Raw genomic sequence first — 15,103 nt, forward strand, 5'->3', positions numbered from 1 at the left:
TAACATGAAACTTGGCCGACATGCTTATATATACTTTCTCATCATGGAAAAATTGTCGGATACCCGAACCGACCCCGTTGACTTTGACTTTGACCAAAGTTTGACTTTTGTCATGAAATGTCCCGTTCTTATTGATTAAAAACGTTCCATATTAATTGATTTCGTTGCGAGGTTTTGACCTCTATATGAGACGTTTTTCAAAGACTGCATTCATTTTTAAAACAAACCATAACCTTTATTTCATATATAAAGGTTCAAAAAGCTTTACGTAGATTATCAAATAATGATAATCTAAAATATCTTGTTTACACACGACCATTACATAATGGTTTACAATACAAATATGTTACATCGAAATCAGTTTCTTGAATGCAGTTTTTACACAATATCATACAAACATGGACTCCAAATCTTGTCCTTATTTTAGTATGCAACAGCGGAAGCTCTTAGTATTCACCTGAGAATAAACATGCTTTAAACGTCAACAAAAATGTTGGTGAGTTATAGGTTTAACCTATATATATCAAATCGTAACAATAGACCACAAGATTTCATATTTCAATAAACATCCCATACATAGAGATAAAAATCATTCATATGGTGAACACCTGGTAACCGACATTAACAAGATGCATATATAAGAATATCCCCATCATTCCGGGACACCCTTCGGATATGATATAAATTTCGAAGTACTAAAGCATCCGGTACTTTGGATGGGGTTTGTTAGGCCCAATAGATCTATCTTTAGGATTCGCGTCAATTAGGGTGTCTGTTCCCTAATTCTTAGATTACCAGACTTAATAAAAAGGGGCATATTCGATTTCGATAATTCAACCATAGAATGTAGTTTCACGTACTTGTGTCTATTTTGTAAATCATTTATAAAACCTGCATGTATTCTCATCCCAAAAATATTAGATTTTAAAAGTGGGACTATAACTCACTTTCACAGATTTTTACTTCGTCCGGAAGTAAGACTTGGCCACTGGTTGATTCACGAACCTATAACAATATATACATATATATCAAAGTATGTTCAAAATATATTTACAACACTTTTAATATATTTTGATGTTTTAAGTTTATTAAGTCAGCTGTCCTCGTTAGTAACCTACAACTAGTTGTCTACAGTTAGATATATAGAAATAAATCGATAAATATTATCTTGAATCAATCCACGACCCAGTGTATACGTATCTCAGTATTGATCACAACTCAAACTATATATATTTTGGAATCAACCTCAACCCTGTATAGCTAACTCCAACATTCACATATAGAGTGTCTATGGTTGTTCCGAAATATATATAGATGTGTCGACATGATAGGTCGAAACATTGTATACGTGTCTATGGTATCTCAAGATTACATAATATACAATACAAGTTGATTAAGTTATGGTTGGAATAGATTTGTTACCAATTTTCACGTAGCTAAAATGAGAAAAATTATCCAATCTTGTTTTACCCATAACTTCTTCATTTTAAATCCGTTTTGAGTGAATCAAATTTCTATGATTTCATATTGAACTCTATTTTATGAATCTAAACAGAAAAAGTATAGGTTTATAGTCGGAAAAATAAGTTACAAGTCTTTTTTGTAAAGGTAGTCATTTCAGTCGAAAGAACGACGTCTAGATGACCATTTTAGAAAACATACTTCCACTTTGAGTTTAACCATAATTTTTGGATATAGTTTCATGTTCATAATAAAAATCATTTTCCCAGAATAAAAACTTTTAAATCAAAGTTTATCGTAGTTTTTAATTAACTAACCCAAAACAGCCCGCGATGTTACTACGACGGCGTAAATCCGGTTTTACGGTGTTTTTCGTGTTTCCAGGTTTTAAATCATTAAGTTAGCATATCATATAGATATAGAACATGTGTTTAGTTGATTTTAAAAGTCAAGTTAGAAGGATTAACTTTTATTTGCGAACAAGTTTAGAATTAACTAAACTATGTTCTAGTGATTACAAGTTTAAACCTTCGAATAAGATAGCTTTATATGTATGAATCGAATGATGTTATGAAAATCATTACTACCTCAAGTTCCTTGGATAAACCTACTGGAAATGAGAAAAATAGATCTAGCTTCAAAGGATCCTTGGATGGCTTGAAAGTTCTTGAAGCAGAATCATGACACGAAAACAATTTCAAGTAAGATTTCCACTCGAAATAAGATTATTATAGTTATAGAAATTGAATTAAAGTTTGAATATGATTATTACCTTGTATTAGAAAGATAACCTACTGTAAGTAACAAAGGTTTCTTGATCTTGGATGATTACTTGGAATGGATTTAGAAAACTTGGAAGTAAACTTGCAATCTTGGAAGTATTCTTGATTTTATGAAACTAGAACTTTTGGAATTTATGAAGAACACTTAGAACTTGAAGATAGAACTTGAGAGAGATCAACTAGATGAAGAAAATTGAAGAATGAAAGTGTTTGTAAGTGTTTTTGGTCGTTGGTGTATGGATTAGATATAAAGGATATGTAATTTTGTTTTCATGTAAATAAGTCATGAATGATTACTCATATTTTTGTAATTTTATGAGATATTTCATGCTAGTTGCCAAATGATGGTTCCCACATGTGTTAGGTGACTCACATGGGCTGCTAAGAGCTGATCATTGGAGTGTATATACTAATAGTACATACATCTAAAAGCTGTGTATTGTACGAGTACGAATACGGGTGCATACGAGTAGAATTGTTGATGAAACTGAACGAGGATGTAATTGTAAGCATTTTTGTTAAGTAGAAGTATTTTGATAAGTGTATTGAAGTCTTTCAAAAGTGTATGAATACATATTAAAACACTACATGTATATACATTTTAACTGAGTCGTTAAGTCATCGATAGTCGTTACATGTAAATGTTGTTTTGAAACCTTTAGGTTAACGATCTTGTTGAATGTTGTTAACCCATTGTTTATTATAACAAATGAGATGTTAAATTGTTATATTATCATTATATTATGATATATAATATATCTTAGTATGATATATATACAGTTAAATGTCGTTACAACGATAATCGTTACATATATGTCTCGTTTCGAAATCATTAAGTTAGTAGTCTTATTTTTACATATGTATTTCATTGTTAATACACTTAATAATATATTTACTTATCATTTAACATAATTAACCAAGTGTATCAATATCTTAATATGATTCATATGTACCTAGTAAGACGTTGTTATAACGATAATCGTTATATATATCGTTTTCGAGTTTCCTAAATTAATAGTCTCATTTTCATGTATATAACTCATTGTTAAAATACCTAATGAGATACATACTTATAATAAAATCATGTTAACTATATATATAACCATATATATGTCATCGTATAGTTTTTACAAGTTTGATTGCTTAACATGTTGGAAACACTTAATCATGTAAATAACAATTTCATTTAATATATATATAAACATGGAAAAGTTCGGGTCACTACAGTACCTACCCGTTAAATAAATTTCGTCCCGAAATTTTAAGCAGTTGGAGGTGTTGACGTATCTTCTGGAAATAAATGCGGGTATTTCTTCTTCATCTGATCTTCACGCTCCCAGGTGAACTCGGGTCCTCTACGAGCATTCCATCGAACCTTAACAATCTGTATCTTGTTTTGTTTAAGTCTCTTAACCTCACGATCCATTATTTCGACGGGTTCTTCAATGAATTGAAGTTTTTCATTGATTTGGATTTCGTCCAACGGAATAGTGAGATCTTCTTTTGCAAAACATTTCTTCAAATTTGAGACGTGGAAAGTGTTATGTACAGCCGCGAGTTGTTGAGGTAGCTCCAGTTGGTAAGCTACTGGTCCGACACGATCTATAATCTTGAATGCTCCAATGTACCTTGGATTTAGTTTCCCCCGTTTACCAAATCGAACAACGCCTTTCCAAGGTGAAACCTTAAGCATGACCATTTCTCCAATTTCAAGCTCTATATCTTTTCTTTTACTGTCCGCGTAGCTCTTTTGTCGACTCTGGGCGGTTTTCAATCTTTGTTGAATTTGGATGATTTTCTCGGTAGTTTCTTGTATTATCTCCGGACCCGTAATCTGTCTATCCCCCACTTCACTCTAACAAATCGGAGACCTGCACTTTCTACCATAAAGTGCTTCAAACGGTGCCATCTCAATGCTTGAATGGTAGCTGTTGTTGTAGGAAAATTCTGCTAACGGTAGATGTCGATCCCAACTGTTTCCGAAATCAATAACACAAGCTCGTAGTATGTCTTCAAGCGTTTGTATCGTCCTTTCACTCTGCCCATCAGTTTGTGGATGATAGGCAGTACTCATGTCTAGACGAGTTCCCAATGCTTGCTGTAATGTCTGCCAAAATCTTGAAATAAATCTGCCATCCCTATCAGAGATAATAGAGATTGGTATTCCATGTCTGGAGACGACTTCCTTCAAATACAGTCGTGCTAACTTCTCCATCTTGTCATCTTCTCTTATTGGCAGGAAGTGTGCTGACTTGGTGAGACGATCAACTATTACCCAAATAGTATCATAACCACTTGCAGTCCTTGGCAATTTAGTAATGAAATCCATGGTAATGTTTTCCCATTTCCATTCCGGGATTTCAGGTTGTTGTAGTAGACCTGATGGTTTCTGATGTTCAGCTTTGACCTTAGAACACGTCAAACATTCTCCTACATATTTAGCAATATCGGCTTTCATACCTGGCCACCAAAAATGTTTCTTAAGATCCTTGTACATCTTCCTCGTTCCAGGATGTATTGAGTATCTAGTTTTATGAGCTTCTCTAAGTACCATTTCTCTCATATCTCTAAATTTTGGTACCCAAATTCTTTCAGCCCTATACCGGGTTCCGTCTTCCTGAATATTAAGATGCTTCTCCGATCCTTTGGGTATTTCATCCTTTAAATTTCCCTCTTTTAAAACTCCTTGTTGCGCCTCCTTTATTTGAGTAGTAAGGTTAGTGTGAATCATTATATTCATAGATTTTACTCGAATGGGTTCTCTGTCCTTTCTGCTCAAGGCGTCGGCTACCACATTTGCCTTCCCCGGGTGGTAACGAATCTCAAAGTCGTAATCATTTAACAATTCAATCCACCTACGCTGCCTCATATTCAGTTGTTTCTGATTAAATATGTGTTGAAGACTTTTGTGGTCGGTATATATAATACTTTTGACCCCATATAAGTAGTGCCTCCAAGTATTTAATGCAAAAACAACCGCGCCTAATTCCAAATCATGCGTCGTATAATTTTGCTCGTGACTCTTCAATTGTCTAGACGCATAAGCAATCACCTTCGTCCGTTGCATTAATACACAACCGAGACCTTGCTTTGATGCGTCACAATAAATCACAAAATCATCATTCCCTTCAGGCAATGACAATATAGGTGCCGTAGTTAGCTTTTTCTTCAATAATTGAAACGCCTTCTCTTGTTCATCCTTCCATTCAAATTTCTTCCCTTTATGCGTTAATGCAGTCAAGGGTTTTGCTATTTTGGAGAAATCTTGGATGAATCTTCTGTAGTAACCAGCCAATCCTAAAAATTGACGTATATGCATCGGAGTTTTTGGGGTTTCCCACTTTTCAACGGTTTCGATCTTTGCCGGGTCCACCTGGATACCTTCTTTGTTCACTATGTGACCGAGGAATTGAACTTCTTCCAACCAAAATGCACACTTTGAAAACTTAGCGTACAGTTTTTCTTTCCTCAATACTTCTAGCACTTTTCTCAAATGTTCTTCGTGCTCTTGATCATTCTTTGAGTAAATAAGTATGTCATCGATGAAAACAATGACAAACTTGTCAAGATATGGCCCACACACTCGGTTCATAAGGTCCATGAATACAGCTGGTGCGTTAGTCAATCCAAACGGCATAACCATAAACTCGTAATGACCATAACGCGTCCTAAAAGCAGTTTTTGGAATATCACCCTCCTTTACTCGCACTTGATGATATCCAGAACGTAAATCGATCTTCGAATAAACCGACGAGCCTTGTAGTTGATCAAATAAGTCGTCAATTCTCGGCAGTGGATAACGGTTTTTGATTGTAAGTTTGTTCAACTCTCTGTGGTAAATACACAACCTAAATGTACCATCCTTCTTCTTGACAAACAAAACAGGAGCTCCCCATGGTGATGTGCTTGGTCGAATGAAACAACGTTCTAATAGTTCTTGCAGTTGGCTTTGCAGTTCTTTCATCTCGCTGGGTGCGAGTCTGTAAGGAGCACGAGCTATTGGTGCAGCTCCTAGTACAAGATCTATTTGAAATTCAACAGATCGATGTAGAGGTAGTCCCGGTAATTCTTTCGGAAATACATCGGGAAATTCTTTTGCGACGGGAACATCATTGATGCTCTTTTCTTCAGTTTGTACTTTCTCGACGTGTGCTAGAACAGTATAGCAACCTTTTCTTATTATTTTTTGTGCCTTCAAATTACTAATAAGATGTAGCTTCATGTTGCCCTTTTCTCCGTACACCATTAAGGGTTCTCCTTCTTCTTGTACAATGCGAATTGCATTTTTATAACATACGATCTCTGCTTTCACCTTCTTCAGCCAGTCCATGCCAACTATTACATCAAAACTCCCTAACTCTACTGGTATCAAATCAATCTTAAATATTTCGCTACCCAGTTTAATTTCTCGATTTCGGCATATATTATCTGCTGAAATTAATTTACCGTTTGCTAATTCGAGTAAAAATTTACTATCCAACGGCGTCAATGGACAACTTAATTTAGCACAAAAATCTCTACTCATATAGCTTCTATCCACACCCGAATCAAATAAAACGTAAGCAGATTTATTGTCAATAAGAAACGTACCCGTAACAAGCTCCGGGTCTTCCTGTACCTCTGCCGCATTAATATTGAAAACTCTTCCGCGGCCTTGTCCATTCGTGTTCTCCTGGTTCGGGAAATTTCTAATAATGTGGCCCGGTTTTCCACATTTATAACAAACTACATTGGCATAACTTGCTCCGACACTACTTGCTCCGCCATTACTCGTTCCGACACCATTTGTTCCTTTCGTTCTGTTAACCCCTGGTCCGTAGACCTCACACTTCGCCGCGCTATGACCATTTCTTTTACACTTGTTGCAAAATTTGGTGCAGAACCCCGAGTGATACTTTTCACACCTTTGGCATAGCTGCTTCTGATTGTTGTTGTTGTTGCGGTTGTTATTGTTATTGGGATGATTGTTGTAGTTGCTGTTGTTATTGTTGTTGTTGTTGTTGGGCCGTTTGTTTTAGTTGCGATTGATGTTGCGATTGTTGGGATAATTGTTGCGATTATTATTGTAATTGCCGTTGTTGTTGTATTGGTGATTCTTATCACCGTTTTCCTCCCACTTTCTTTTGACTTGCTTCACATTGGCCTCTATAGCCGTCTGTTCTTTAATTCTTTCCTCAATCTGGTTCACTAGTTTGTGAGCCATTCTACATGCCTGTTGTATGGAGGCAGGCTCGTGTGAACTTATATCTTCTTGGATTCTTTCCGGTAATCCTTTCACAAATGCGTCGATCTTCTCTTCCTCATCTTCGAACGCTCCCGGACACAATAGGCACAATTCTGTGAATCGTCTTTCGTACGTGGTAATATCAAATCCTTGGGTTCGTAACCCTCTAAGTTCTGTCTTGAGCTTATTGACCTCGGTTCTGGGACGGTACTTCTCGTTCATCAAGTGCTTGAATGCTGACCACGGTAGCGCGTACGCATCATCTTGTCCCACTTGCTCTAGATAGGTATTCCACCATGTTAACGCAGAACCTGTGAAGGTATGCGTAGCGTACTTCACTTTGTCCTCTTCAGTACACTTACTTATGGCGAACACCGATTCGACCTTCTCGGTCCACCGTTTCAATCCGATCGGTCCTTCGGTTCCATCAAATTCCAAAGGTTTGCAGGCAGTGAATTCTTTGTAGGTGCATCCTACATGATTTCCTGTACTGCTAGATCCAAGGTTATTGTTGGTATGTAGCGCAGCCTGTACTGCGGCTATGTTTGAAGCTAGAAAAGTACGAAATTCCTCTTCATTCATATTCACGGTGTGTCGAGTAGTCGGTGCCATTTCCTTCAAAATAGTCAAATGGAACAAGTTAATCATACAGAATATTAAGAGTAGTTAATAGTATTTCGTAGCATAATATGAACTCATTTATAAAAGCTTTTTCTTCATATTAGCATTTTATAAGTTTAAATTCGGGTAGTACCTACCCGTTAAGTTCATACTTAGTAGCTAATATACAATTCAACTACTACAATTCTATATGAAAAACTGATTATAATAATATTTCGCGTTCAAACTTTTATACAATATTTTACAAACTTACAATACCGCTTATTTTACATAAAGCATGAAATATAGCACACAATAACTTTGATACAAGATAGTTGTGAAGATAATTCTAGTTAGTACACAAGTCGTTCAGCAAATGCAATAAAGACACGTAATTCATACGTCCAGAAACAAGTCATGCATTCTGGTTTTACTAGGACTACTTCCCATCCTTGGTCTTGTGGAACATAACCGTTATGGCCGTTGATAAGACAGCATGTTGTAACGTCGTCAAAGGGACGAGGGTTACGTAATGTCCAACAGTCCCGTAACAATCTAAAAACCTCATTTCTTACCCCAATTACCGACTCCGTTACTTGTGGGAACGTTTTGTTTAATAGTTGTAGCCCGATGTTCTTGTTCTCACTTTGGTGAGAAGCGAACATTACTAACCCGTAAGCAGAGCATGCTTCTTTATGTTGCATGTTAGCCGCTTTTTCTAAATCATGAAGTCCTATATTCGGATACATTGAGTCAAAATAATTTCTTAACCCGTTGCGTAAAATAGCATTTGGGTTCCCCACAATATATGCGTCAAAGTAAACACATCGTAACTTATGGGTTTCCCAATGTGATATCCCCCATCTTTCAAACGAAAGTCTCTTATAAACCAAGACATTCTTGGAACGTTCTTCGAATGTCTTACAAACTGATTTCGCCTTAAATAGTTGTGCCGAGGAATTCTGACCGACTCTAGACAAGATTTCATCAATCATGTCTCCGTGTAGGTCTCTTAAAATATTGGGTTGTCTATCCATTTTGTGTTTTTAAACTGTAAAACAGACAAGAGTTAGATTCATAAAAAAAATTACTTATTAATACAAGCAATTTTTACATATATCATAAAGCATAAGCACACTACATTACATATATTACACCACACGAATACAACTATCTTATTCCGACTCGCTCGTTTCTTCTTCTTCGGTTTTGGTTCGTTTTGCCAAGTTTCTAGGGATATATGATGTTCCCCTAATACGAGCTGTCGTTTTCCACAACGGTTTAGAAAAACCTGGTGGTTTAGAGGTTCCCGGGTCATTGTTACAACTTAAGGGCTTCGGGGGTTGACGATACATATAAAGTTCATCGGGGTTGGAATTAGATTTCTCCATTTTTATTCCCTTTCCCTTATTATTTTCTTTTTCCTTTTTAAATTCAATTGGGGTAATTTCTATAACATCATCGGAATTCTCGTCGGAATCCGATTCATCGGAGAATTGGTAATCCTCCCAATATTTTGCTTCCTTGGTGGAAACACTATTGACCATAATTAACCTTGGTCGGTTGGTTGAGGATTTTCTTTTACTTAACCGTTTTATTATTTCCCCCACCGGTTCTATTTCCTCCTCCGGTTCCTCCTCTTCCGGTTCTGATTCTTCTTCCGGTTCTGATTCTTCTTCCGGTTCTTCTTCGGGAACTTGTGAATCAGTCCAATATATATTCGACTCTTCGTTATTATTAGGTGAGTCAATGGGATTTGTGCTAGCGGTAGACATCTATCACATAATATCAAACATGTTAAGAGATTAATATATCACATAATATATACATGTTAATAATATATAGTTTCCAACAAAAATGTTAAGCAATCATTTTTAAAGAAAATACGGTTGAAGTCCAGACTCACTAATGCATCCTAACAAACTCGATAAGACACACTAATGCAAATTTTCTGGTTCTCTAAGACCAACGCTCGGATACCAACTGAAATGTCCCGTTCTTATTGATTAAAAACGTTCCATATTAATTGATTTCGTTGCGAGGTTTTGACCTCTATATGAGACGTTTTTCAAAGACTGCATTCATTTTTAAAACAAACCATAACCATTATTTCATAAATAAAGGGTCAAAAAGCTTTACGTAGATTATCAAATAATGATAATCTAAAATATCCTGTTTACACACGACCATTACATAATGGTTTACAATACAAATATGTTACATCGAAATCAGATTCTTGAATGCAGTTTTTACACAATATCATACAAACATGGACTCCAAATCTTGTCCTTATTTTAGTATGCAACAGCGGAAGCTCTTAGTATTCACCTGAGAATAAACATGCTTTAAACGTCAACAAAAATGTTGTTGAGTTATAGGTTTAACCTATATATATCAAATCGTAACAATAGACCACAAGATTTCATATTTCAATACACATCCCATACATAGAGATAAAAATCATTCATATGGTGAACACCTGGTAACCGACATTAACAAGATGCATATATAAGAATATCCCCATCATTCCGGGACACCCTTCGGATATGATATAAATTTCGAAGTACTAAAGCATCCGGTACTTTGGATGGGGTTTGTTAGGCCCAATAGATCTATCTTTAGGATTCGCGTCAATTAGGGTGTCTGTTCCCTAATTCTTAGATTACCAGACTTAATAAAAAGGGGCATATTCGATTTCGATAATTCAACCATAGAATGTAGTTTCACGTACTTGTGTCTATTTTGTAAATCATTTATAAAACCTGCATGTATTCTCATCCCAAAAATATTAGATTTTAAAAGTGGGACTATAACTCACTTTCACAGATTTTAACTTCGTCGGGAAGTAAGACTTGGCCACTGGTTGATTCACGAACCTATAACAATATATACATATATATCAAAGTATGTTCAAAATATATTTACAACACTTTTAATATATTTTGATGTTTTAAGTTTATTAAGTCAGCTGTCCTCGTTAGTAACCTACAACTAGTTGTCCACAATTAGATGTACAGAAATAAATCGATAAATATTATCTTGAATCAATCCACGACCCAGTGTATACGTATCTCAGTATTGATCACAACTCAAACTATATATATTTTGGAATCAACCTCAACCCTGTATAGCTAACTCCAACAGTCACATATAGAGTGTCTATGGTTGTTCCGAAATATATATAGATGTGTCAACATGATAGGTCGAAACATTGTATACGTGTCTATGGTATCTCAAGATTACATAATATACAATACAAGTTGATTAAGTTATGGTTGGAATAGATTTGTTACCAATTTTCACGTAGCTAAAATGAGAAAAATTATCCAATCTTGTTTTACCCATAACTTCTTCATTTTAAATCCGTTTTGAGTGAATCAAATTGCTATGGTTTCATATTGAACTCTATTTTATGAATCTAAACAGAAAAAGTATAGGTTTATAGTCAGAAAAATAAGTTACAAGTCTTTTTTGTAAAGGTAGTCATTTCAGTCGAAAGAACGACGTCTAGATGACCATTTTAGAAAACATACTTCCACTTTGAGTTTAACCATAATTTTTGGATATAGTTTCATGTTCATAATAAAAATCATTTTCCCATAATAAAAACTTTTAAATCAAAGTTTATCGTAGTTTTTAATTAACTAACCCAAAACAGCCCGCGGTGTTACTACGACGGCGTAAATCCGGTTTTACGGTGTTTTTCGTGTTTCCAGGTTTTAAATCATTAAGTTAGCATATCATATAGATATAGAACATGTGTTTAGTTAATTTTAAAATTCAAGTTAGAAGGATTAACTTTTATTTGCGAACAAGTTTAGAATTAACTAAATTATGTTCTAGTGATTACAAGTTTAAACCTTCGAATAAGATAGCTTTATATGTATGAATCGAATGATGTTATGAACATCATTACTACCTCAAGTTCCTTGGATAAACCTACTGGAAATGAGAAAAATAGATCTAGCTTCAAAGGATCCTTGGATGGCTTGAAAGTTCTTGAAGCAGAATCATGACACGAAAACAATTTCAAGTAAGATTTCCACTCGAAATAAGATTGTTATAGTTATAGAAATTGAATTAAAGTTTGAATATGATTATTACCTTGTATTAGAAAGATAACCTACTATAAGTAACAAAGGTTTCTTGATCTTGGATGATTACTTGGAATGGATTTAGAAAACTTGGAAGTAAACTTGCAATCTTGGAAGTATTCTTGATTTTATGAAACTAGAACTTTTGGAATTTATGAAGAACACTTAGAACTTGAAGATAGAACTTGAGAGAGATCAACTAGATGAAGAAAATTGAAGAATGAAAGTGTTTGTAAGTGTTTTTGGTCGTTGGTGTATGGATTAGATATAAAGGATATGTAATTTTGTTTTCATGTAAATAAGTCATGAATGATTACTCATATTTTTGTAATTTTATGAGATATTTCATGCTAGTTGCCAAATGATGGTTCCCACATGTGTTAGGTAACTCACATGGGCTGCTAAGAGCTGATCATTGGAGTGTATATACCAATAGTACATACATCTAAAAGCTGTGTATTGTACGAGTACGAATACGGGTGCATACGAGTAGAATTGTTGATGAAACTGAACGAGGATGTAATTGTAAGCATTTTTGTTAAGTAGAAGTATTTTGATAAGTGTCTTAAAGTCTTTCAAAAGTGTATGAATACATATTAAAACACTACATGTATATACATTTTAACTGAGTCGTTAAGTCATCGTTAGTCGTTACATGTAAATGTTGTTTTGAAACCTTTAGGTTAACGATCTTGTTGAATGTTGTTAACCCATTGTTTATTATAACAAATGAGATGTTAAATTGTTATATTATCATGATATTATGATATATAATATATCTTAGTATGATATATATACAGTTAAATGTCGTTACAACGATAATCGTTACATATATGTCTCGTTTCGAAATCATTAAGTTAGTAGTCTTATTTTTACATATGTATTTCATTGTTAATACACTTAATAATATATTTACTTATCATTTAACATAATTAACCAAGTGTATCAATATCTTAATATGATTCATATGTACCTAGTAAGACGTTGTTATAACGATAATCGTTATATATATCGTTTTCGAGTTTCCTAAATTAATAGTCTCATTTTCATGTATATAACTCATTGTTAAAATACCTAATGAGATACATACTTATAATAAAATCATGCTAACTATATATATAACCATATATATGTCATCGTATAGTTTTTTCAAGTTTTAACGTTCGTGAATCACCGGTCAACTTGGGTGGTCAATTGTCTATATGAAACCTATTTCAATTAATCAAGTCTTAACAAGTTTGATTGCTTAACATGTTGGAAACACTTAATCATGTAAATAACAATTTCATTTAATATATATATAAACATGAAAAAGTTCGGGTCACTACATGTCAAACTTAACCAAATGTTTATACGATCGTTCTAACATGCTTCTTTCCTTGTATCTTGCATGAAACTTGACAATTTGATCCACATGCTATGTAATCGAGTCGTAACGAGCCATAGGACTAATTGAACACTTTGACCGACCGTGTTTACCGATATTGATACAAACCTATTTGTTTAGGTCAAGACTAGCATTCGTTCTTGCACACGTTTACTTGTTGAAGTACTTATACCTACGTGCACACAATGTGAGATAATAGTCCCACTTTTACTCTTTTGAACTTACATTTGGGATGAGAAAACATAAACGTTTCTTTTTACTAAGTGAACACAAGTACAGGAAAACAAACATTCTACATACGAGTTTGAACAAAAATCCTCAATTCGATTATCATTAGTTACACTTGCCGGGTGTAAGCGAGAACTTATGTTATATGGCCATATGGGTTTGACAAACCCTCATTCAAACGGTTCGCTACCGTTTACGAATGAAATATATTTTCGAGAAACAGTGTATGTTCTAACACTATTGTGATGGGGTTCTATGGAAGGAATGTTAAGCATTGATAATTGGGTGCTCGTGAATATTAACTTTTGAAATGTATTACTATTATATCAATGTTACAAATCTTGTGGTTCACTTGTACTTACTTACTTAAACCTATGATTTCACCAACATTTTCGTTGACATATTTCTATGTTTTTCTCAGGTCCTTGAACGTTTTGTGATACATGCTTCCGCTCATTACTTTCGATACTTGCTTGGATGTCGAGTATACATGCATACGTGGAGCGTCTTTTGGCTACTTTCAAATTGTGTCACATATGTTTCATTTGTACTTTAAACTTTGTAACGTAACTAGTTGTCGAACTACTTTGTAAACCTTGAAACATCTTTACTTTTGAAATGAATGCGACATACTTTTGGTCAAACGTTGTTTTAAAGACTTATGACCACGTAACGGGACCTAAGTAGACGGCGCCGTCAATGACGATTTTGTCGGGTCGCTACACTTATTGCCTGGGTTACACGAATATCACTTTGGGATAAGACATAGATTAGTTCTTGTTATTGGCAGTTACCAAGAACTCTTTTGCATAAGAGTATTAAGGTGTTTTTGTATCTATTTTTTTCCTCATGAATGACAGTCTTTATTTATAGGCACCCAAAAACAAGTATTATTCCACGATGGAGATGTTTCACTAACTAATTTCCTTTTCAAATCTAAAACAAATCCTTTTCATAAAGTTGTTTGTTTTATTTCCAACAACCAAATCAAGGAAATCGATTAAATCCTTTTCATAAAATTCAATTTCCTTTTCAAATCTAAAACAAATCATTTTCATAAAGTTGTTTGTTTTATTTCCAACAACCAAATCAGGGAAATCGATTAAATCCTTTTCATAAAATTCAATTTCCTTTTCAAATCTAAAACAAATTCTTTTCATAAAGTTGTTTGTTTTATTTCCAACAACCAAATCACGGAAATCGATTAAATCCTTTTCATAAAGTTGTTTGTTTTATTTCCAACAACCAAATCAAGGAAATCGATTAAATCCTTTTCATAAAGTTGTTTGTTTTATTTCCACGATGGAGATGTTTCACCTAGTGCAGG

At 34.4% G+C, this 15,103-nt stretch overlaps 1 pseudogene; it reads right to left on the minus strand.

The window, feature by feature from the left end:
• The window catches only part of LOC139889216 (SNAP25 homologous protein SNAP33-like), a 44,853-nt pseudogene that overhangs the window by 7,211 nt on the left and 22,539 nt on the right, over positions 1–15,103 (minus strand).

The sequence above is a fragment of the Rutidosis leptorrhynchoides genome, chromosome 2, assembly GCF_046630445.1.
Source record: "Rutidosis leptorrhynchoides isolate AG116_Rl617_1_P2 chromosome 2, CSIRO_AGI_Rlap_v1, whole genome shotgun sequence".
NCBI classification, from domain to species: Eukaryota; Viridiplantae; Streptophyta; class Magnoliopsida; order Asterales; family Asteraceae; genus Rutidosis; species Rutidosis leptorrhynchoides.